Here is a 22,273-nt window from a genome sequence, read left to right on the forward strand (position 1 = left end):
TCTCTCTCTGCCCTCCAGCGTATCTCTCTCTACCCTCCAACTTTGTGTCATCTGCAAACTTGCTGAGGGTACAATCCAGTCCCTCATCCAGGTCATTAATAAAGATGGGGAACAACACCAGCCCCAGAACCAAGCTTTGTGGCACTCCGCTTGAAACCAGCCACCACCCAGGTATTGAGCCATTGACCACTACCCGTTGGGCCCGACCATCAAGCCAGCTTTCTATCCATCTTATAGTCCAAAGATCCAATCCATATTTCCTTAACTTATGGACAAGAATATTGTGGGACACCGTGTCACGAGCTCTACTTCTTTTCTTCCAATGAGGCCTACCCTACACTACAAAGGCTGTGCCAGTACAATCATACAGGTTTACCTACACTGGCCAGCCCTGGTTGTGGAGACCCAGCTGCTACAGGACTTTTGCAGGCATCTCTCTGACCAAGGCCCTGAATGCAACAAATTATATCAGCAAAAGCCCTTTCTGGCCACTGTGTGGCATCTGCCCCAGGTGGTTTTGCCCATGTAGCAGTACTGGCAAACTCTTTGTGCTCTTTGTCAGGGGATGTTAGCCTCTTACTAAAACTCAGTGGGTTGTTTTGGGCTGGCTAGCCCCAGTACTGAAAGCAAAGGGGCAGGTCCATGAGATGGCAGGACCCTGAGGCTGACAGTGCCTAGGAACAATGGGAAAAGGCTGACACCCCAGGTCAGCCTGATTGACAGGGTGGGCAGGCCAATGAGGGACTCAGGAGGCCAGGGGCGTTCTCGCCACCTGGTGAGCTGGATCAGCCTGGGTTAGACTGAGTGGGGCTGAACTAAGGAGATAACATGTGCCTGAGCTGAGCTGGGAGCAGAGCTGTGCTAGCCAGAGAGAGCCGGAGACACAGCTCAGCAGCAGAGCTGCAGCCAGAGACTTTAAGCCACAGTCAGAGAGCAGATCCTGAGACACAGTGCAGAGGGCAGAGTCATGCGGGCTGTGGGGCTGCACCCACAGAGCCAGAGGGGCCAGAGAAGCAGCCCAGGCGCTGGAGGCAGTGCAGCGTAGAGTGGTGATGGAGCTGGAGCAGTCTGGAGCTGCAGGGGAGACTGCGGAGAAGCCCAGCACAGGGGCCTCCACCAGCCAAAGACCTTGCAGACCAGACTGGGGAGGGGCTGATGCTGGGAAGAAGAGTCCAGTCACCCAGAGCAAGTGTCTGACCTGCAGCAGAGCCAGGCCCTGAGAAGGAGGTCTGGCACCTATGAGGAACAGACCCTGACCTGTCCTGTTATTCCAGAGACACTGTGAGGTCCCTGTGTCATAGAGCAATGTCATTTCCCTCTGACTTTTCCCTATTCTCTTTTTTAAAGACTGCTTCTTGTTTAAAAAATTGTATTTGCTTTGAACTATATGTAACCAGTGGGTCAGGGTTCAAAGTGAAGAGAGGACCCCAGAGCAGGGATACCTTAGCCCCTGCTCTAGGTGGTCACAACAAGGTTGGGGGTCAAGCCCCCAGGAATCCTGGCTTCAGCCTTGTTGGGGTCATGTAGACTCTGCCACACAGGAGAGTGGATGGGGAGCCTTTGGGGTCAGGGAGGCCCCTGGGTGAGGGAAGTGGGAGCAGGGACTCATCCTTTCACTGGCCCATTTCACTGGGTAGTGTAGAAGGCAGGAAAATTCCCTGATATAGTGGGACAATTCCCCTGCTTACAGATAGATCAGGCCTTAAAGGAAGGGATTAAAACCCCAAGGCTAGGATGTTTTCACACTGGGGCTGCTGCTGGTATCAATGTGTCATAGAAATCACTTCCACTGTAGGAACAAAGGGCCTAGGTTTTAAAATATCCCTCCAAAGGGACATAAGCCAAACTGAAAAAGAAGCCCCATGGATGTTTGGAGCTGGGAATGAGCAACAGGGGATGGATCACATGATAATTCCCTGTTCTGGGGCACCTACAATTGGCCCCGGTCGGAGGAGGGAACGTCGGTCTGACCCAGGGTGTCTGTTCTGATGTATGCTGGGTGAAGCAAGGCCGTGTGTAGACAGTCCCAGAGGTGCTGGCTGCTGCTGCTGGAGACAAGAGACAGGCCAGAGCCTCCCTTTTCTTCACACTTATGGCTCAGGTGGCTCTTGAAGAGGTGCTGCCACTCTGTGGCCAGAGCTTGTCATGCACTTTCTCACACCTGTAATCCCAGCTACTTGTGTCGGAGGGGTAGCTGTGGTAGTCTGGATCTGTAACAGCAACGAAGGGTCCTGTGGCACCTTATAGACTGACAGAAAAGTTTTGAGCATGAGCTTTCGTGAGCACAGACTCAGCATCTGATGAAGTGAGTCTGTGCTCACAAAAGCTCATGCTCAAAACTTTTCTGTTAGTCTATAAGGTGCCACAGGACCCAGCTACTTGGAGGCTGAGGCCAGTGGATAGCTTGAGCTCAGGAGTTCTGGGCTGCAGTGGGCTATGCTGATTGGGTGTCCGCACTAAGAAGGGTGATCCCTGGGAAGCTTGGGGCCACCAGGTTGCCTAAGGAAGGGTGAACTCAGATCAGGCTGTGAAGAACTTCAAAAAGGTCTCAGCAAACTGAGTGATTGGGCAGTAAAATGGCAAATGAAATTTAATGTGGGTAAGCGTGAGGTAATGCACATTGGGAAAAATAACCCCAATTATACATACAACATGATGGGGGCAAATTTAGCTACAACAGATCAGGAAAGGGATCTTGGAATTATAGTGGATAGTTCTCTGAAAACATCCACGCCATGTGCAGCGGCAGTCAGTAAAGCAAATAGGATGTTAGGAATAATTAAAAAAGGGATAGAAAATAAGACGAAGAATATCTTACTTCCCCTATATAAAACTATGGTACGCCCACATCTTGAGTACTGCGTGCAGATGTGGTCTCCTCACCTGAAAAAAGATATATTGGCGTTAGAAAAGGTTCAGAAAAGGGCAACTAAAATGATTAAGGGTTTGGAACGGGTCCCATATGAGGAGAGGCTAGAGAGAGTGGGACTTTTCAGTCTAGAAAAGAGAGACTGAGGGGCGATATGATAGAAGTATATAAAATCATGAATGGCGTGGAGAAAGTGAATACAGAAAAGTTATTTACTTGTTCCCATAATATAAGAACTAGAGGACACCAAATGAAATTAATGGGTAGCAGGTTCAAAACTAATAAAAGGAAGTTTTTCTTCACACAGCGCACAGTCAACCTGTGGAACTCCTTACCAGAGGACGCTGTGAAGGCCAGGACTCTAACAGAGTTTAAAAAAGAGCTTGATAAATATTTGGAGGTTAGGTCCATAGACGGCTATTAGCAAGGGGTAAGGTATGGTGCCTAGCCTTTTGTCGAAGGCGGGAGATGGATGGCAGGAGACAAATCGCTTGATCATTGTCTTCGGTTCACCTCCTCTGGGGCACCTGGCATTGGCTACTGTCGGTAGACAGGATACTGGGCTAGATGGACCTTTGGTCTGACCCAGTATGGCCGTTCTTATGTTCTTATGTTCTTATGAACCAGCCCAGGTCGGAAACAGAGCAAGTCAATTTCTCATCTCCTGTGTGACTGGGCTAGCAGTGTACTCTAGGCGGGCATCCATGGGCGAGTGACAGGGCACCAGTCGGGGCACCAGTGCATGAAGCCACCCCATGCTCATCCTCCCCCTGGGTGCTGGGAGGCTTAATTCTTCCCACCCACATGTTCCTGTTCCCTGCAAGGGATAGAGCAAATCACAGAGGAGTCTGGGGAACCTGAAAGTTTTTGGCACAAATAGAGTAAACTTTTTTTGTTCTGTTTTAACTGGTATTCAAACAGCTGGACTTCTCAATGAACTGGCATTCTGTCTCACGGGTGAGTGGCCGACGGCTCCTCCTCTCTCCCTCCCAGTGCCCACTGCCCAGAATGGCTCCCCACCTACTATGGTTCCCCACCCAGAGCATATTGGAATATCCAGCACATTGGCACGTGGGGCAACTTCCCAGTCCTGGGGCTGCTGGAAAAGTGAGGATTAAGTGTGCTTGGCAACAGGGAATGCCCAGCCCACACCCCTTTATTCCTGTGCTGTGCTGGGGGAGGGAGACTTTAAAATACCAGTTTACAGAATCCCATTTGCTGGCCCTCAGGAGCAGGAGCTGCTCAGAGCAGCAAATAACGTAGTGTTTGTTTGTCACCAGGAACAGGACTATGGCCCCAGTCATGCTACTAAGCATGGGTTCAAAGTGCCAGTCAGCCCCTGCTTGGTGTGTGGCTGCGTGAGGGGCTGCCTACCCCACAGCAGGCCTGTGGAGACAGAAGGAGCCAATTAACCCTGTGACAGCTGGCACCTGGAGAGGAGCCAGGCCTCCAGAGCAAGTTGTGTCGAAGCCCAGGTTGAGCTGCTATAAACCCAGGATGTAGTGCGTGAGTAGGGGCTGCAGTCACACTTGGCGCTTAGAGACAGAATGGAGAAGGCTGCGGGAGGGGAGCAGAAGGCACTAGAAGCCCTGAGAACCTGACCTGGAAGACAGGCCGCACCCACAGGAGTGTGGAGCAGTGGCCTGACAAGTGAGGTAGGAAGCAGCTCAGGGAAAGAGCATCAAGACCTGTCACAGTGGTAGCTTTTGACCACTCAGGTGTAGGTCCTTAGGCTGGCACCAGGAGCAGTGGATGGGCCCAGGTCCCTCTACCACCCACTGGGCAGTGGAGTGGACGACTGCCTGGGACAGTTTTTTTGGGGTTGTGGGGAATCTGACACACAAGAAGGGGAGGACAGTAATGAAGGGCTGAGCCACAGAGAGGGAGCATTTTGCATGAGGGAGCAGGAGGCACCTGACGGCAGAGACAGTGAGTGGGAACATGCACAGGGTGAAGGATGTGGCATCAGACTGATCGTGAGACAATCCCTGGTTAAGCCACAAGATGGTGCTGCAGGTTTGACTGACAAACCCAGTGACAGGATGGTGGGGAGGCATCCAAGGGTGACTGGCTTTTTAAGGAGTTAAGTTCAAGGCAAACTGGGAGGCACTTAGCTCACTTCTTCAGGTCATGTGAAAAAATCAGCAGTGGCAGCACTGCCAGGTGAACCACTGCCTCAATTTCCTCCTCCTGAGCTCTCCTCTGTGGAGGAACACCTGGGAGTCGCTGCTTAATAGAAATGAGGAAGGATCTCAAAGGAGCAGGAGGGCTTTTTGAGCTGCTCTACACGGAGCAGCTTTCCCTAGCTCCTGGGCAGAGCATTTCAAAGCTGGACTCTTAAGAAACTCTGGCTTTTAGGCTGGGGGCTCTGAGGGAAACGATGTTGTCTGGCTCTCCTGTAGCAGCCTGCAAACAGACAACCTAAAGCAAGTGGGGTTGAACTGGGCCTTGCTGCTTTAGAGAGCAGCCTGTTTTGTTTCTCTCTGGTTTTGGGTTTTTATGAGTTAGGTTTCTGGATTCCATTTAAAAAAAAAAAGTAATGTTTCACTGCAAGCTTCCAGCAACTGTATTTTGCTGCTTCTTTTCTAACCGTGTGTGAATGTTACACAGCCTACTGTGGCTAATGTGTGTTTCTGTTTGCATGCAGCATGTGGATACTCACAGGTTCGTTCTGCTCTCTGCCTTCCTCCATCCCCACCTTCTTTCTCAGTTACTTTTTCAGCAGCTCTTGTTCTCCCCCCTCTGTCAGAAGCGTGAGCTGAGTGGTGTGCTTGGAATAACGCAGTAGTGTAGCATGGAAAACCCTCCGGAGGGGCAAAGCACAAACATATGATACCCATTCAGTGAGAGCCAGGGAGCCTTTATGCATTGCCCATGGGGACATACAGCTATTAAAATGTTTGTGGGGTGCCTTGCAAAACAGATGAACAGAAGAGGGGCCTGGGATGGCTCTCCAAACAAGAATGTTCTCCTTGATTGTCTCAGTTAAGAAGAGCTGAAGGATCATTGCTCTGCACTTCCACTAAAGTGTGTGGGGAGGGGGCAACGTCCCCAGTCCCCCCACAGCTCTGCCCATGGGCTCGGAGAGGGAGGTTCTGCTGCTTGGGGAACACCAGGGATCCTGCATTCAGCCCTGACACTCTTGGTTTCAGTTTGGAGGGGGTGGGGAAAGAATTGTGACTTCAGGCCCTTGGCTTTCAGTCCTGCAGGGGTGGTCAGGGCTTGGCCATTCAGCTCTGCAGGTCCTGGCTTCACTGGCGGTAAAGAGGGGGAACAGGGATCGGGGCTTCATCCCGGGGGGACTGGTGCAGTGAGGACTGAGGCTTCAGCAGAGTGGGCTGGGTAGGGGCATGCCAGGAACAAGGGCTTCAGCCTAAGGGTTGCAGGGAGGGGAATATGCTAGGAATCAGGGCTTCAGCCCGTGCGGAGAGGGGCATGCTGGGGACTGGGACTTCAGCCCTCAGTTCCTGTCTTTAGCTGCCCTCCTCCTCCCTGGAGTCACCAGGGCTTGGGCATTCAGTGTTGCAGTTCCCAGCTTCACTGGGGCGCAATGGGGTGCCAGGGATCAGAGCTTCAGCCCAGTGAGGGGGCACCCTGGGGATGGAGGCCTCAGCCCTGGGTCAGGTGTTTCAGGGTTCAGCCCCACCGCTCTTGATGCAGCCCTGCAGGGATGCTGGGGTCTAGTTCTGAAAACCTTGAGGAGTCCAAATGAGAACACGGCTTTAAGGGACACCCCTTTACCTCCCAGGGCTACTTCTCTTCCTCCCCGGCATTGCCTCTTCTCACCTCTACACCCAGGCTCAGCCCAGCACGGGCTCTCCCTGACTGCCAGCTCACTCTTACCAGCTGTGTGAGCAAAGGGGTTTCAACCCCCGCCCCCAGCTGCAGAGCAGGGAGCACCACAGCTGTCTACACAGTGACACCAGCCACCAGCCACAGGAGCAGCTGCTCCATGGCTCGGGAAATTCTGCCTCTGACCTGGCGGGCGCAGAGAAAGACAGGGCTGTGGAGCTGTTCCTCGGAACCACACTGCCCTTGCTCGAGAGTCCTGCACCTCTGCCCACGGGCTCTGGAGGTGTCTTCTCCACAGGGAGCACTGGGCGTGCTGGAGCCAGCCCTACCCCTCCCAGCTGGACCTCCACCACTCATGGCTGGAAGGTGGGAGAGGGTTGATGTGGGGGGTGTGCTGGGAATTCAAGGGATCACTGTGGATCAGGGACTCAGCCTGTGGAAGTGCTGGGAATTCATGGTGGGAGGGGCTGCAGCTGGTGCCAGATGTTGGTGATTCAGACCTGTGGCTTCAAAAGGCTGGAAGACTCCCCCTCACCCACTGAGAAACCCCACCTTAGGTTTCACATGGGAAGGGGTGACACACAGCCCTCACTCACCTCCACACATCCTCACCCCTCCAGCACACACAAGCTGCCTCTCCTTCAACTGACTTCAGCTCTTTCTGTCTCTTCACCCTGTCTGAGACCATCACCCGCTGGTCACAGCCTGCCCCTCAGTCACCTGCTAGCCACAAATAGGACATACCTGCGTCTGCACTGACCGACCAGCAGGGGGAGGGCCGGACTGGAAAACATGGGACAATTTGCCCGCAAAAATATTTAAATAAGGGATGGTCCCTTTAAAAACGGGATGGTTGATCACCCTATCTATCCGTTTGTAGAGGTGTGTGACCCAGAAATAACACAGGTATTGGAGATGCAAATACATGGCCCAGATTCGTAGCTTTAGACACAAAGGTGATATGTGAATTTAATCAGGATAATCACACTTGACAGCTTTTCTATTGATGCCTTACATGCCAAGATTACAGTAATTATATAACAGTGATAACAACAGCAATATAAATGGTCATCTTCCTGACACACAGCATCACAAGGACCACAGCCTCAGCTTGTGTTTGTTCCACCACTGAGTGGAACAATCAGCAGCTTTCTCCAATTGGCCCATTTCTATGAGACTTTGCTTCAAGGCATGTGCATTGACGAGGCTTCCCGCTGCTCAACAGTCGGTAGATGGAGGGAGAGGAAAATACACGTAGGGGGTGAGGAAAGAACAGCCCCAGGTAAGACTCTATTGGGGAGACTGGCTCTGAAAGCGTAATTTAATACACGGCTCTGCGATGTTGAGGTGCTTTTGGTATTGGATAAGATCCCATCTCAGTTTCCCTTTTCTTAGTATGTATATAAGGAAATGTTGCCAGGACACCCTGGCAGGAGTTGGACAGGCTCCTGCACTCTTTGTGGAAGTGTCCCTGCACAAGTGCTTTACACTGGAATTTCATTTCTTTTCCTGAGACTGTTTTTTCCAAAGCTGCACATGTTCACATCCCACATTACCGAGCCTAGTTTCAGGCAGCGAGAAATCATTTGCAAACAGCCTGTACAAAAAGAGACAGTAACGTATGCTCAGAGCACATCATAATGAGTGGTACCCTTCTGCCACATGGGATTGACAACAAAAAAGGCTGGGTTGGACAAATAGGGTTTCCTCTGAACAGTACAAAACAGAAACAGCACAAACCTGCCAACCAGAACTCTGAGACAACTGAACTTCACCCCAACTACCACCAAGAAGCAATCTTACTCCTGTCAGCACCGAATCAGTGTGTGACAAAAGCCAAGTGTTAGGGGAAGAGAAGGAAGCCCATGAACCATAAGTAAAACACCCTTTGACCAATATACTGGGCATAGTCCTCTGCCTCAGTTTCCCATGTCAGGGAGAAGTTTGCCCAGACCCTGCTTATCTCATAGCAAGATAATTTATTTTACTTTGCAGCAGAAATGGAACATCCAAGGAAATATTCCTGGTCAGAGATTTTTGTTATGTTTGAGGGAAAATGAATGGTACAGTTCTAATCCTGACCCTAATCCATTCAAAGGAAATTATTTTCCTGATTTCAGTGGCATCAGGATTGGGCCCTCTGTGATGGTGACCGTTCTCTAGATACACAGAGTACGGGGGAATAGAATAAGGGCACTGTCTCGTCTCTAATTTCTTTCAAAGCCTTTGGTCATGCTAGATCAGTGGTTCTCAACCTAGTGTAGTGGGCCACATATGCAGGCACACGTCATATGTACCAGCTGTATGGCCTGGGAGCTGTCCCACGGGCTGTAGCTGTGTGCTGATTGGGCTGCAATCAGCTTATGTGCTGAGAACCACAGTTCCAGAGAAACCTCCAGCCTGTAACAGGGTCTTTCAGGTTGGTTGCCATTGAGTTTTAAGTGGCCCTAGCCCTAGCCCTGTCCTCTCTGGAATCTGCCTTATCTTCGAAAACTCTTTCCAGTGCATGTTTGACGGATCCCCTGAACTGTCAATTCCTGTAGCTCCCAACAAGGAAGTAAATAGCTGGGTTGATGCTGCTGTTGACAGAGGCCTGCATTACAGCCGTAAAGGTCACACTGGACCTTTTCTGAAAAAATGTGGAGGAAGTTCTCGATACTGAGGGGAGTAGCAAAAAGGAGGAAGAAGAGGATGGTGAACAGGATAATGATGCAGAGCTTTCCTGGTTGGCGTCGCTGGGAGCTGCATCGGATCTTGATGAACAGGGTCAGACTGGACACAACCATGATGGGAGAAAATACCAGAAAATTGATAACTGAGAGCAGGATGAGATTCATGTAACAATTGTTTGAGTACCTCTGAACACAATCATAAAATGGAAGTCCGGTGAACAGGAAGGAGACAGCCCAGAGAAGGACACAGACAGCGGCAGACAAATGTTTTGGGTGGCAACATTGGTGCCAGATAGGGAAAAGGGCAGACATCACACCGCTCAATGCTGGTGGCCGTTAGGAAGTACAGGCTAGTGCGGTATGTGAACAGAACCAGCATGGCAAAGGAACTGAATGAGTATTCCAAGCCTGAATTATAATATAAATACCTGACATAATAAATTGTTATGCTAATAGCCAAGCAGAGGAGGTAGCCAAAGTCAGCAGCAGCCAGGTTGAAGATGTAGACGGCGAAGGGGTTCTTCTTGATGCGTAAGTCAAGGAACCAGAACACAATGCTGTTTCCCACCAGCCCAAAGAGGCAGAAAAGCAGAGTGACACCAATGATTGCTTCAGTTACATCATCTGTTATGGAATCAGTCCCAATATTTATGGTTGCGTTTTTCAGGCTGGGCTTTGTGGGGGACAGGAATTCTGTGCTCACTTCAGTTATCATAAAACCTCTGCTGCAGGATGCTGATCTCCCCGTCTTCCCCTCTCTCTTATACACCTGTTGGCAGAGAGCAGACAGAGGGGCATCAGTGTCCAATACATGCCTAGTGCTGTGTGTTCCCTGATTGTTCCAGGCCCTCCCTGGCCTTCTGGCCTGAAACAGTGAGATTAGAATGAGTGTAAGATATCTAGAGCCGCGATGGCCACGGGGCTGTAAGGGACAGAGAGAAATGCAGAAAGGCTGAGGAGTGAGCAGGCACCAGCAAGCATGCGTGGGAGGAGAGACTGTTAAAAATGCAAGGAAGGGTGGTGGTGGAAGAGGGAAGCAGAAAGAAGGAAGGGCTGTCAATCATGAATGGAAAGCAAATGACAGGAGAGAGAGTCGGAGTATAAAAGGGGCAGTAGGGGAGAGAGGAAAAAGAACATTCATGTAGTATTAGTGATGGCAAAGAACACAGAATCCATCCACCAAACACTTACCTTGCTTCCCTCCACTCCCTGGTGCCCGAACTGAGTGTTTGTTGGAGCTGCGGTGGAGCAGATCCACTTTAGACTCTCAGGATCCGTTGGCCACTAATGGAGATTCTCTGTGTAGATCTTCTTGCCCAAATCTGCTCTCAGGATACTAAATTTTTTCTGTCAACTCCTGTGACACATCTGACATTGGTCCCTACTTGATCCCATCCAAAAAATGAGTTTTCTGCTTTGAACAAGGAAATACATAGGCAGAGGCGTGCAGTGAGTACTGGGCAGTTTTGATATATCCAAAAGTATCAGGGCTGTGTGACTGCTTTGCTATGCATAATGGAAATAGCTTTCTCAAGATTAAGTCTCACAGGACTGATAAAAAAAAAAGGGGTCATTTGTATTCGAGAAACTGTCCTGCTATCTGTAAACTCTAACTGGTTGATAACTATCTTGAAAATTAGCACCTTCTTAAGTGTTTAATTTTACTAAAACTTATTTACCAAACATTTCTGGGACACTTGAGCTGCGTCTACACGTGCACGCTACTTCGAAGAAGCGGCACCAACTTCGAAATAGCGCCCGTCGCGTCTACACGCGTCGGGCGCTATTTTGAAGTTAACTTCGACGTTAGGCGGCGAGACGTCGAAGTCGCTAACCTCATGAGGAGATAGGAATAGCGCCCTACTTCGACGTTCAACGTCGAAGTAGGGACCGTGTAGACGATCCGCGTCCCGCAACGTCGAAATTGCTGGGTCCTCCGTGGCGGCCATCAGCTGGGGGGTTGAGAGATGTTCTCTCTCCAGCCCCTGCGGGGCTCTATGGTCACCGTGGGCAGCAGCCCTTAGCCCAGGGCTTCTGGCTGCTTCTGCGGCAGCTGGGGATCTATGCTGCAGGCACAGGGTCTGCAACCAGTTGTCAGCTCTGTGTATCTTGTGTTGTTTAGTGCAACTGTGTCTGGGAGGGGCCCTTTAAGGGAGCGGCTTGCTGTTGAGTCCGCCCTGTGACCCTGTCTGCAGCTGTGCCTGGCATCCCTATTTCGATGTGTGCTACTTTGACGTGTAGACGTTCCCTCGCTGCGCCTATTTCGATGTTGGGCTGAGCAACGTCGAAGTTGAACATCGACGTTGCCGGCCCTGGAGGACGTGTAGACGTTATTCATCGAAATAGACTATTTCAATGTTGGCTGCACGTGTAGACGTAGCCTTGGTTATGCATTTTGTGTTTACCATGAAAGCACACATCATCATGATATCTAACTTCTTATATATATTTCTCACTTATCCAAATCAACCTCCTGTCAATGTATTTTTAAATTAGTTGGCAATAGGTTGTTTGTGTTTCTTACTGAATACCTATCACCAAAAAAGAAAGATTACAAAAATGCGTTTTGGTCTGGATATGGTCTGAAGAAGTGGGTCTGTCCCACGAAAGCTCACCTAATAAACTATTTTGCTAGTCTTTAAAGTGCTACTTGACTGCTTTTTGCGTTTTGACAGGGTGGATGTGACATGAAGTAAGGTCTGGACATTAATATTGAATGGTGACTCTGTTGTACTGTAGGCTGACCTCATGATAGTATATACCAGCTATGTAAATAGGTTAATATATCAATTAATATGGTGAGTTATGTAATAACAAAATGACGATGGTATAACAAAATGGAGTAAACAGGTCATGTGACCTTAAACCAGAAAAGAGGGGGGGGCCTCCTCAAACCAGTGAACAAGAACAGGCTCTGATCAGAATTTCCCGCCTTTTCTGCTGGCTCCTGAGGATCACCTCAGAACTTTCCCACCCCTGAGGCTTTATAAGTCCGGATGCCATTTGAGAGGGTTGCTGTCCATGTGAGCGGCAGTGTGCGTGTAGGTTAGCAGCTAAGGAGAGGACATCTCATCCATTACTTACCATCCTGCCTGTCATCTGCCTGCAATCTTCTTCAGGATTCCAGCACTACTAACATGGAACTCCCCAGTGTTCTGCCCTGTGGGCTCAAAATCAGCCGAAAGGTAGAAGGATCTGGGCAATGACCCTTTGACCCTGCCAGTTCCAGTCCAACAAAGTGATGAAGTAACCATATTTTGGGGTGTAACTCACCAGTTTATTTTCACATGTAATCCAGTTAGGATTTTAGGGGTTTTTACTGTTCACTTCCGTTGATTAGCTATTAGTCTTCAAAGGGGTTTTCCCCATTTTCTTTCCCGCTTTTTCGAACAAATCTCTTAATACAATTTACCTTGTTTATACCTTATCCTGAGTCTGTTTCCTTTCTTTTTCAGGCCTATACTCACGGGTGATAGATACCCAGGGACGGGTTGGATTTGTTCTTCTGATGGGGGTTATACATGCCTTGCTATCCAAAGCTCCAAGGGTAACAGTACGGCTAAAGCACGAGGTTCAGGAGAAGGATTGGTATTCAGAACAAAGTAATTCGTATAAATAATGATATAGCTAAACACCACAAATATAGCCTCATTAAGAATTATTAAGAAGGCTCATTTAATAACGGCCATAATCTCAGAAGGACTGAAAGAAAGGAGCAAAGAGCAAGTGAAATGCAGTGAACAGAGATAACCCAAACAAGTGTTCAGATTACCACAGTGTAATAAACCCAGCACTGTGCCTACAAGCAGAGTCTCAGTGGGGGGTGAGCACAGGCAAGCTGGCTCTAGCCTCCTTGTCTCTCCCTCCTGAGTCTCTGTTGCCCTCCTACCAAGTTTTCGTTGGTAAGGAGACATGCCCGTCTAAAGCAGGATTTCAGCCCTACGCAAGTGAGGGGAGGGCATTCGCTGTAGGCCCCGTACCTGTTACAAAGATGAACCCTACAGCTTAGGCTTGAGTTCATGTTGCAGTGGTTGCTGGATGGTAGGGGGTCAAAGTTCAGCCTGAGACAGGGGTTTGGGGATCAGCCCAGAGAGCACGACAGGGCATATGAGTAGCCAGGCTGGGAGAGCAGATTAGACATAAATGAGGCAATCTGATCTTAATGAGGATAGACACCAGGTAAGAATAGATACAGGGACTCACCAAGCTAGCTCTGGTGCCACCACGCAGGTCCTTGTTTGGGGCTGAGATCCAGATCTATAAAGCTATTTGGAAGTTAGGACTCTATATACTCTATATACCTTTGTGGACCTGAGCCCACAAGACTTGGGCAGAGGTAGAGTTTATAAATGGATAAAGGTGAGTGATGTTAACTGTCTTACGACACAGAAGTCATCTATACCTGGGTTTTTTAAATCAAGCCTTTCCCTTCCCTCAAGCACTCTGCGAATGATCCTATTTTATAATCTGTTTTCTGGACACAGAATTTCCCTGGGCTTTATCCAACAGCCTGGTTCCATCAGAGAAGTAACTTTCTTATGCAGTGTAGGGTGGGACACAGAAATCATAACAGCAGGGCATCTTGTGAGCACAGGGCAGTTTTACAAGATCAGACAGTATCAGGGCTCTTTGCTACTTCTTTTCTCCAAAGTATAACAGAGATGACTTTCTAAAGATTAAGTCTCAAGGGACAGATATCACAGACTACTGCTGTTATCTGACAAAGGCATCTGATGTATTTAGGGTGTAACCAATCTGGTTATTTAGCACAAACCTTTCCTTACTGTTCATTTTTTTCTCCGCTTTTTGCCAGCTACAATATTTCTCTTGCATTTTGTTACAATTTTGTATGTCTTAAATATCCCCATCACTAAGATTTTTTGGCTGATAATATATATCCTGTAAATACCAAAAGCTATGTTTTTGCTTGAGAATATTTATTTTAATTTAATGTTGCAGTACATATTTGTGATTTTTACTACAAAATTAACTACTAGAAAGTGCGATTATAAATGCATCGTGATGGAGTGGACATAAGAGGCCATAATATGCAGATATGGACCATGGAAAGGAGACTTTATTGTATTTGCCCAAACCCATAAGGACTCCCCAAAATGCAAACTGTTCTAAAGGAAGTAATACCTATAATTATCAATAGAGTTAAACAACTTAACTCATTGCCTCATTCAGTATTAGGTATGATCATTGTTCTGATGCCCGCAGGCTTTATGAAAATTGGTTTGTGAATATTAATACACATAACTTGGACTTGCTTTGGACTAACCACCTCATGAAAGCTATCAGTTTTAATGTTACAATCCTGATGTAATTATCCTTCCTTCAGAGTGTGCTGTAGCTTCCCTGCTACGAAGTAAACACAATAGAGCCTCACTGTTGCAAACACCTCAAGAATGGAGTTTGTTTATTTGTACCTCTTTCCTGGCATTTCTCTGCCAGCCACAAACAGGAGGCTGCAGCAGCAGGGGAAGGATCAAACTGGAATAAAAGGGCAATTTGCTTGCTTTTTAAAAAAAAATAAGATGGGACACCAGCAAGAAGGCTTAAATCAGACATTATTCATTTTAAAATGGAACATATGGTCACCGTACCCTTAATCAAACTTGGTCACGCTTTCTTAAAGTTTGAGAGACTGGTTCTCTGCCAGCACTTGCATTCTGATCACTTTTGCTGTAGCTGCATTTGAAGGAGGTGAAGGCTGAAACCATGTTTTCTGCTTATTGTCCTCAAGCAAGGAAGGAACAATCAGTTTCACACATACAAAATGAGAAGTGATTGCCTGGGAAGGAGTGCTGCAAAAAGGGATCTACGAATCCTGTAGGACCACAAACAGAATATGAGTCAACACTGTGACTCTTGCAAAAACAGGGAGCACCATTCTGGGATGTATTAACAGGAGTATGTTAAGAAGGGCATGAGAATTAATTCTTCTGCTTTATTCTGCATTGATTAGGCCTCAACTGGAATACTACATCTAGTTATGGGTGCCACATTTCAGGAAAGTTTTGGACAAATTGCAGAAGGTTGAGAGAAGGGCAACAAAAATGATGAAAGGTCTAGAAACTGTTGAGGGGTATTATAATTACTAGTTGTATGTTAATGTTAATAATGGTTATGAAGCACTTGGTTTCTTATACATATCACGAGGAAAAGACTCCATCTTAAAAAGAAGGAATCCATTTTGGAATTCAGGGTCAGGGACTAAGCCAGTCGTGACCAGATTTTCCTGCCACAGACTGAAGGAGAGTTCTATCACCTCACAAGGGTGCACAGCTTTGCACACAGCCCCAAGGTTGTTGCACACAGCCCAGAGACCAGAGGTAGCACCCAGCCCTTCTCTCTATGAGAGAAATGTGGCTTTCCATCTAAGACAGGTATGTGTTTTTTCCACCTACCTGCCAGTGTTGTGAGTTCTCCATTTGTGTGTGGTCATTTCCATCCACATTTCCACCTGCAACAGGCCACTGTGGCCACTGTATCAAGAGACAGGACATATCTTCATCATCTTTGCTGGGCTCTTGATAGGGCTCCTCCCAAAGAGTTTCAAATTAGTTGAGGGTTGCATGTTGCAGGCTTTGGCTGCCCATCACGCAAAGCATACACTTTTCTTATTTTTCCTTCTTGCACTCTTACTGTTATCCTCTCTCTCCTCTGGCTGAATGGTAGTTAGGCCTAAGCTTCATGCCTTCTGGATGGACTCCCTGCACTGTTATTTAGCTATATAGTTATTATCGGATGCTTACTGTTACGTGACTGTTTGATTATTATTTGTTCTCATTTTCCAGTTATTGTAACTTAATCCTTTAATACACTCTGTTAACTCACATAGTGTTTCCTTTATTGTTTACACATTACAGGGGAGGGGGAACACATAGGGATTCTCCAGTACTGGTGATAGATATGGAATGAGGGGGGTGCCTACATCATTTGAAACAGGGGTTGCCTTACCTTAATTTCCTCCTCGTTACCTTCGTCCCCAGGGTAATAGTTTTGGTGACTGCAACAGGACCCCTTTCAGGAGTAATCCCAATAATCCCTCATCAGGCCAAATAAGCATCCTAGGATTTTGTTTCCATCCTCCTCTATTGATAGTGTTAGATTTACAGTATCAAAGGTCCCTTGACTCAGGGTGGGTCTCCCCTTTTTCCTTTGGCGCAGTGTTTGGGATCTGTCAGAAAGGCCCCAGGACGAGTCTGTACCCAGAGAGGAGTCTCTTGTGGGATTGACCATGACCAAATTTCTCTCCCTTAGGCTGGTAGAAGAGTCTTACCCCAGTTGTGAGGCTGACAGTTCTTCAGTTCTTCCCCAGAACACTCAGTACCCAGAGAGGAGTGGCTTGTGGCAGGGCCCGTGACCTAGTTTCTCTCCCCTGGGCTGGTAGAAGTTTGTTCCTTCCACTCTTTTCCCTGGATCGTTCCATAGTCAGAGAAAAAGGAGTGCTTTGCAGTGTAGACCATGGCCTAGTTTCCCTTGGCTGGGCTAGTAAACTTTGTTCCTTTTCTCGTTGTATCCCTCTTAGTCCCTGTTAACCCTTTCCTTTGGGTTGAAGGGGAAGCAACCTTTATAGAAGTGATGGCGGAGAAATTCTTTAGGCTCCAAGGATGGACGTCCCTGAAAAACAAAAATTCCGTCGGATTTAGTGTGGATTATTCTGGGAAAGGGAAAAACCCTTGAGTAACAGAGTTCTTGACAGGAGAAGACTCCTTAAGCACATTTGTAGTTTTGTGAGTGGTATTTAGGAACTAAACCAGCACCAAACCAAAAGCCATGAAAATGGGCCTCTGTCCATGGGTTGGCTTTTTTCAGCCGGGAGATAAATTCCCACTTCAACTGGTTAAAAACACAGGTTGAAATGGCGTTGGGAGAAAAACACCTGCTGGAATTAATGATCCAACAGCAGGCTGCAGAGCAGCAAGCAGCCACAGCTGCAGTTACTAGCTTGACATTTCAGCTGTCCCAACTTGAGCAGCAACTAAGGAGTGGAGTCATCTGCTCCGACTTGTGTTCAAGGAGGGGTGGTGGCAGGTGGCCCCATGGCTCCAGTCACTACCACTATTATCACCTATGGAGATGATCACCTTCCAGTGGTAAATCAGGAGAGTAAAGCTTTGTCCTATGAACAAACCCGGGCAATTGGTCAACAGTTGGGTCCTTGCACAAAGGAAACTGCATTGAATTGATTAGCTGACCTAAGTGTCACACCAAACCTCAGGAAAGAGGATGTGATTATGCTACCGAGAGGATTTCAGTGCATCAGCTTGTTATGTAATCACTCATGTTCAATTTAGACAATTTGATTTGTACAAACATATCTTTAAGTTGTATTTTCCACAAAATACTCTGGGCAGGATGTATACTGAAAAGCAAAAGAGCACTGAGCACTTCCAAACATACTTTTTAAGAAAGAAAATGCTTTTTCGTTGGCTGGGTTGGAGGCAGGGAGGGATGTTGTGGTTCACTGTGATACCGCAGCATTAAGGAACCTGAATGTTCAGGATTTGTCCCCTGACATTAAATTAAGTATGGATCCAGTGGTTGTTTATTCTGTAACTAGATTGACCATGTCAATAACAAAAGTGCTTCTTGAATATCACCCAGGGGCCGTGTCTACACTAGCCCCAAACTTCGAAATGGCCATGCAAATGGCCATTTCGAAGTTTACTAATAAAGTGCTGAAATGCACATTCAGCGCTTCATTAGCATGCAGCTGGCCGCGGCACTTCAAAATCGCTGTGCCTCGCCGCCGTGGGGCTCGTCCCGATGGGGCTCCTTTTCGAAAGGAACCCGCCTACTTCAAAGTCCCCTTATTCCCATGAGGTGTGTATGTATAACTCATGACAGCCTACTCCTGGAGGAAAAGCAGGCCTGAGGAGCAAGATGCTGATGTTGAAGCCCAGGCTGAGCTGCTATAAAGCCAGGACGTAGCCTGTGAGTAGGGACTGCAGTCATGCTTGGTGCTAAGAGAGGGAATGGAGGAAGTGAGGTACGAAGGATCCCAAGAAAAGAGTAGCAAGACCTAGCACAGTGGTAGCTTTTGACCACTCAGCTGTAGGTTCCCCAGGCCAGCACCAGGAGCAGTGTGTAGGCCCAGCTGGACAGTGAAGCGGATGACTGCCTGGGACAGTTTGTCCAGGGTGGGGGGAATCTGACACACATGAAGGGGAGGACAGTAGTGATATGAATGAAGGGCCCAGCTACAAAGAGGGAGCATTTTGCATGAGGGAGCGGGGGGCACCTGACATCAGAGACAGTGACTGGGAGCAAGCACAGGGTGAAGGATGTGACATCAGACTGATCGTGAGCCAATCCCTAGTTAAGCCACAAGATGGTGCTGCAGGTTTGACTGACAAACCCAGTGACAGGATGGTGGGGAGGCATCCAAGGGTGACTGGCTTTTTAAGGAGATGAGTTCAAGGCAAACTGGGAGTCACTTAGCTCACCTCTCCAGGTCACGTGAACAAATTAGTTGTGGCAGCACTGCCAGGTGAACCCCTGCCTCAGTTTCCTCCTCTTAAGTTCTCCTCTATGGAGCAACACCTGGGAGTTGTTGCTTAAGAGAGATGAGTATGAGTAGGAGGGCAGAGCATTTCAAAGTTGGATTCTTAAGAATAAGGGGTTTCTTGGCCTGTATTTTAAGCTGGGGGCTCTGAAGGAAATGATGTCTTCTGGCTGTCCTGTAGCAGCCTGCAAACAGACAACCTAAAGCAAGTGGGAGTGAACTGGGCCTTGGTGCTTTAGAGAGCAGCCTGTTCTGCCCCTGCTGGTGCCAGGTTTTTGTGTGTTATGGCTCTGGATTCCATTTAAAAAAAAAGTGTTGCTCTGCTTGAAGCTTCCAGCAGCTGTATTTTGATTTTTCTTTAACAGCGTGTGAATGTAACATAGCCTACAGTGGCTAGTGTGTGTTTCTGTATGTGTGGGGCATGTGGATATACTCATGGATTCATTTTGCTCTCTGCCTTCCTCCATTCCCACCTTCTTTCTCAGCTACTTTTTCAGCTGCTTTTGCTCTCCCTCATCACTGCCAGAAGCATGAACTGAGTGATGTACTTGGAATAACATAGTAGTGTAGCATGGAAAACCCTATGGAGGGGTAAAGCACAAACATATGACTCTTTCAGTGTGTTCCAGGGAGCCTTTATGCATGGCCCATGGGGACATACTACTATTAAAATATTTGTGTCCTGCAACTCTGCCCATTGGCTTCAGAGGCATCTCGCCCATGGTAAGCACAGGACATACTGGACTCAGCCCTGCACTTCACAGTTGGAGCCCCACCCCTCATGGCTTGAAGTTGGAAGGGGGCTGATGTGTGTGTGTGTGGAAGGGGGAGTGCTGCGAATTCCAGGGGTCACTGTGGTTCAGGCCTTCAGCCTATAGTGCTGCTGGGAATTCAGGGTGGGAGGGAGGAGCTGAGGTTTCAGTCCTGCAGTGTGTCAGGTTTTGGGGATTCTGTCAGACTGGAAAACGTGGGACAATTTGCCTGCAAAAGAGTTTAAGTAAGGGATGGTCCCTTTAAAAAAGGGCCCTATCTTTCCATATTTAGAGGTGTGTGATCCAGGAACAACACAGGTATTGGAGATGCAAATACACGATCCAGATTCGTAACTTTAGACACAGGGTGATATGTGACTTTAATCAGAATAATCGCACTGGACAGCTTTTCTATTGATGCCTTACATAACAAGATGTACAGCTTGAGCCTGCGTTCATTCCACCACTGAGTGGAACAATTGGCGGCTTTCTCCAATTGGCCCATTGCTATGAGACTTTGCTTCAAGGCATGTGCATTGACAGGGCTTCCTGCTACTCAACAGTCTGTAGAAGGAGGGAGAGGAAAGTGGATGTAGGGGGTGAGAAACGAATGGCCCCAAGTGAGACTCTTTTGGGGAGACTGACTCTGAAAACATAATTCAGTACATGACTGTGGGGTGTACAGGCACTTCTGGTATTGGATAAGTTCCCCTCTCAGTTTCCTTTTTTCCGTATGCACGTAAGAACATGTTGCCAGGACACACTGGCAGGAGTCAGAGGACAGGCTGTGTCCTCCTGCACTCTTTGTGGGATTGTATCTGCACAAGCCCTTTGAGCTGGGATTTCGTTTGTTTTCCTGAGAGTGTTTTTTCCAAAGCTGCACATGTTCACTCCTCACGTTACCGAGCCTAGTTTACAGGCAGGGAGAAATCATGTGCAAACAGCCTGTACAAAAGAGACAGTAACATACCCTCAGACCACGTCATAGTCAGTGGCACCCTTCTACCTCATGGGGCTGCCAAAAGAAAAAAAAAAGGCTGGGTTGGACATCTAGGGATTTCTCTGACCAGTATGAAACAGAAACAGCACAAACCTGCCAGTCAGAACTCTGGGACAATTGAACCTCATCCCAACAGCCGCCCAGAAACAATCCTACTCCCACCAGCACTGAGCCGGTGTGTAATAAAAGCCAAATGTTAGAAAGAGAAGAAAGTACATAAACAATAAGTAAAACATCCTCCTGGCAGCGTGTTGGTGATTGCCCCTGCCTCAGTTTCCCATGTCAGGGCAGAGTTTGTCCAGACCCTTCTTATATCAGAGCAAGACAATTTACTTTAGGTAGGAGTGAAAATAGAACATCCAAAGAAATATTCTTGGTTAGAGATTTTTATTATGTTCAAGGGAAAATGAATAGTATGGTCCTGATCCTGTCCCTAATCAATTCAAAGAAAATTTTTTTCCTGATTTTACTGGCATCAGGACTGGGACCTGAGTGATGATGACAGTCCTCATTCTAGATCAGTGGTTCTCAACCTATCATTGTAGGCCACATATGCAGCCACACATTGTATGTACCACCTGTATGGCACAGCAGCTGTGTGGACTACAGCTGTGTGCTGATTGGGCTACAAGCAGCAAGTTTGCTGAGAACCACTGTCCTAGAGAAACCTCCAGCCCATAATGGGGTCTTGCAGGTTGGTTGCCATAGAGATATAAGTGGCCCTAACTCTGTCCCTTTGCACTCTGCAATCTGCCTTATCTTCAAAAACTCTCTGCAGTGCATGTTTGATAGATCCCCTGAACTGGCGATTCCTGAAGCTCTCGACAAGGACGTAAATAGCCAGGTTGATGCTGCTGTTGATAGAGGTTAGAATTACAAAGCTATTGTTCATTTTAGTATGATTACGAAAATTCTGAAGGAAGGTAACAATACTGAGGGGAGTAGCAAAGAGGAGGAAGAAGAGGATGGTGAGCAGGATAACGATGTAGAGCTTTCCTGGCTGGCATCACTGGGAGCTGCGTTGGACCTTGATGACCAGGGTCAGACTGGACATAACCATGATGGGAGGAATATCAAAAGATTTGTAGCTGAGATTGGGGTGAGCATCATGTAAGAATTGTTTGAGTACATCAAAACACAGTCATAAGTTGCCAGTCCACTGAGCAGGCAGAGGAGACAGCCTAGAGCAGGGCACAGACAATGGCAGACAGGTTCTCTGGGCATTGGCATCAGTACCAGATGAGGAAAAAGACAGGCACATGCTGATCGGTGCTGATGGCTGTCAGCGGTCGCACGCTGGTGCTGTACATGAACAGAACCATCATGGAAAGGAAACAGATTGAGTGCTATACAGCTAAACTATAAAATAAATGCATGATATTAAAAAATGCTATGTGATGAGCCAAGCAGAGGGGGAAGCCACAGTCAGCAGCAGCCAGGTTGAGGATGTAGACGGTGAAGGGGTTCCTCTTAGTGCGGAAAGAGGAACCAGAGCACCATCCCATTTCCCACCAGCCCAAAGAGGCAGAAAAGCAGAATGACACAAATGATTGCTGGAGTTACATGACCTCTTGTGGAATCAGTCTCATTGTATAGCATATCATATTCCAGGCTGAGCTCTGTGGGGGGATGGAATTTGGTCCTCAGCTCAGTCATCATAAAACCTCTGCT

At 47.9% G+C, this 22,273-nt stretch overlaps 2 pseudogenes; both read right to left on the bottom strand.

Moving 5' to 3' along the window:
* Window positions 1–9,098: 9,098 nt before the first annotated feature.
* LOC142015148 (mas-related G-protein coupled receptor member H-like) lies at window positions 9,099–12,432 on the bottom strand (annotated as a pseudogene).
* An 8,828-nt stretch (window positions 12,433–21,260) lies between these two features.
* Window positions 21,261–22,258, bottom strand: LOC142015149 (mas-related G-protein coupled receptor member H-like; annotated as a pseudogene).
* Between the last annotated feature and the right edge of the window lie 15 nt (window positions 22,259–22,273).

The sequence above is a fragment of the Carettochelys insculpta genome, chromosome 6 (assembly GCF_033958435.1).
Source record: "Carettochelys insculpta isolate YL-2023 chromosome 6, ASM3395843v1, whole genome shotgun sequence".
NCBI lineage: Eukaryota > Metazoa > Chordata > Testudines > Carettochelyidae > Carettochelys > Carettochelys insculpta.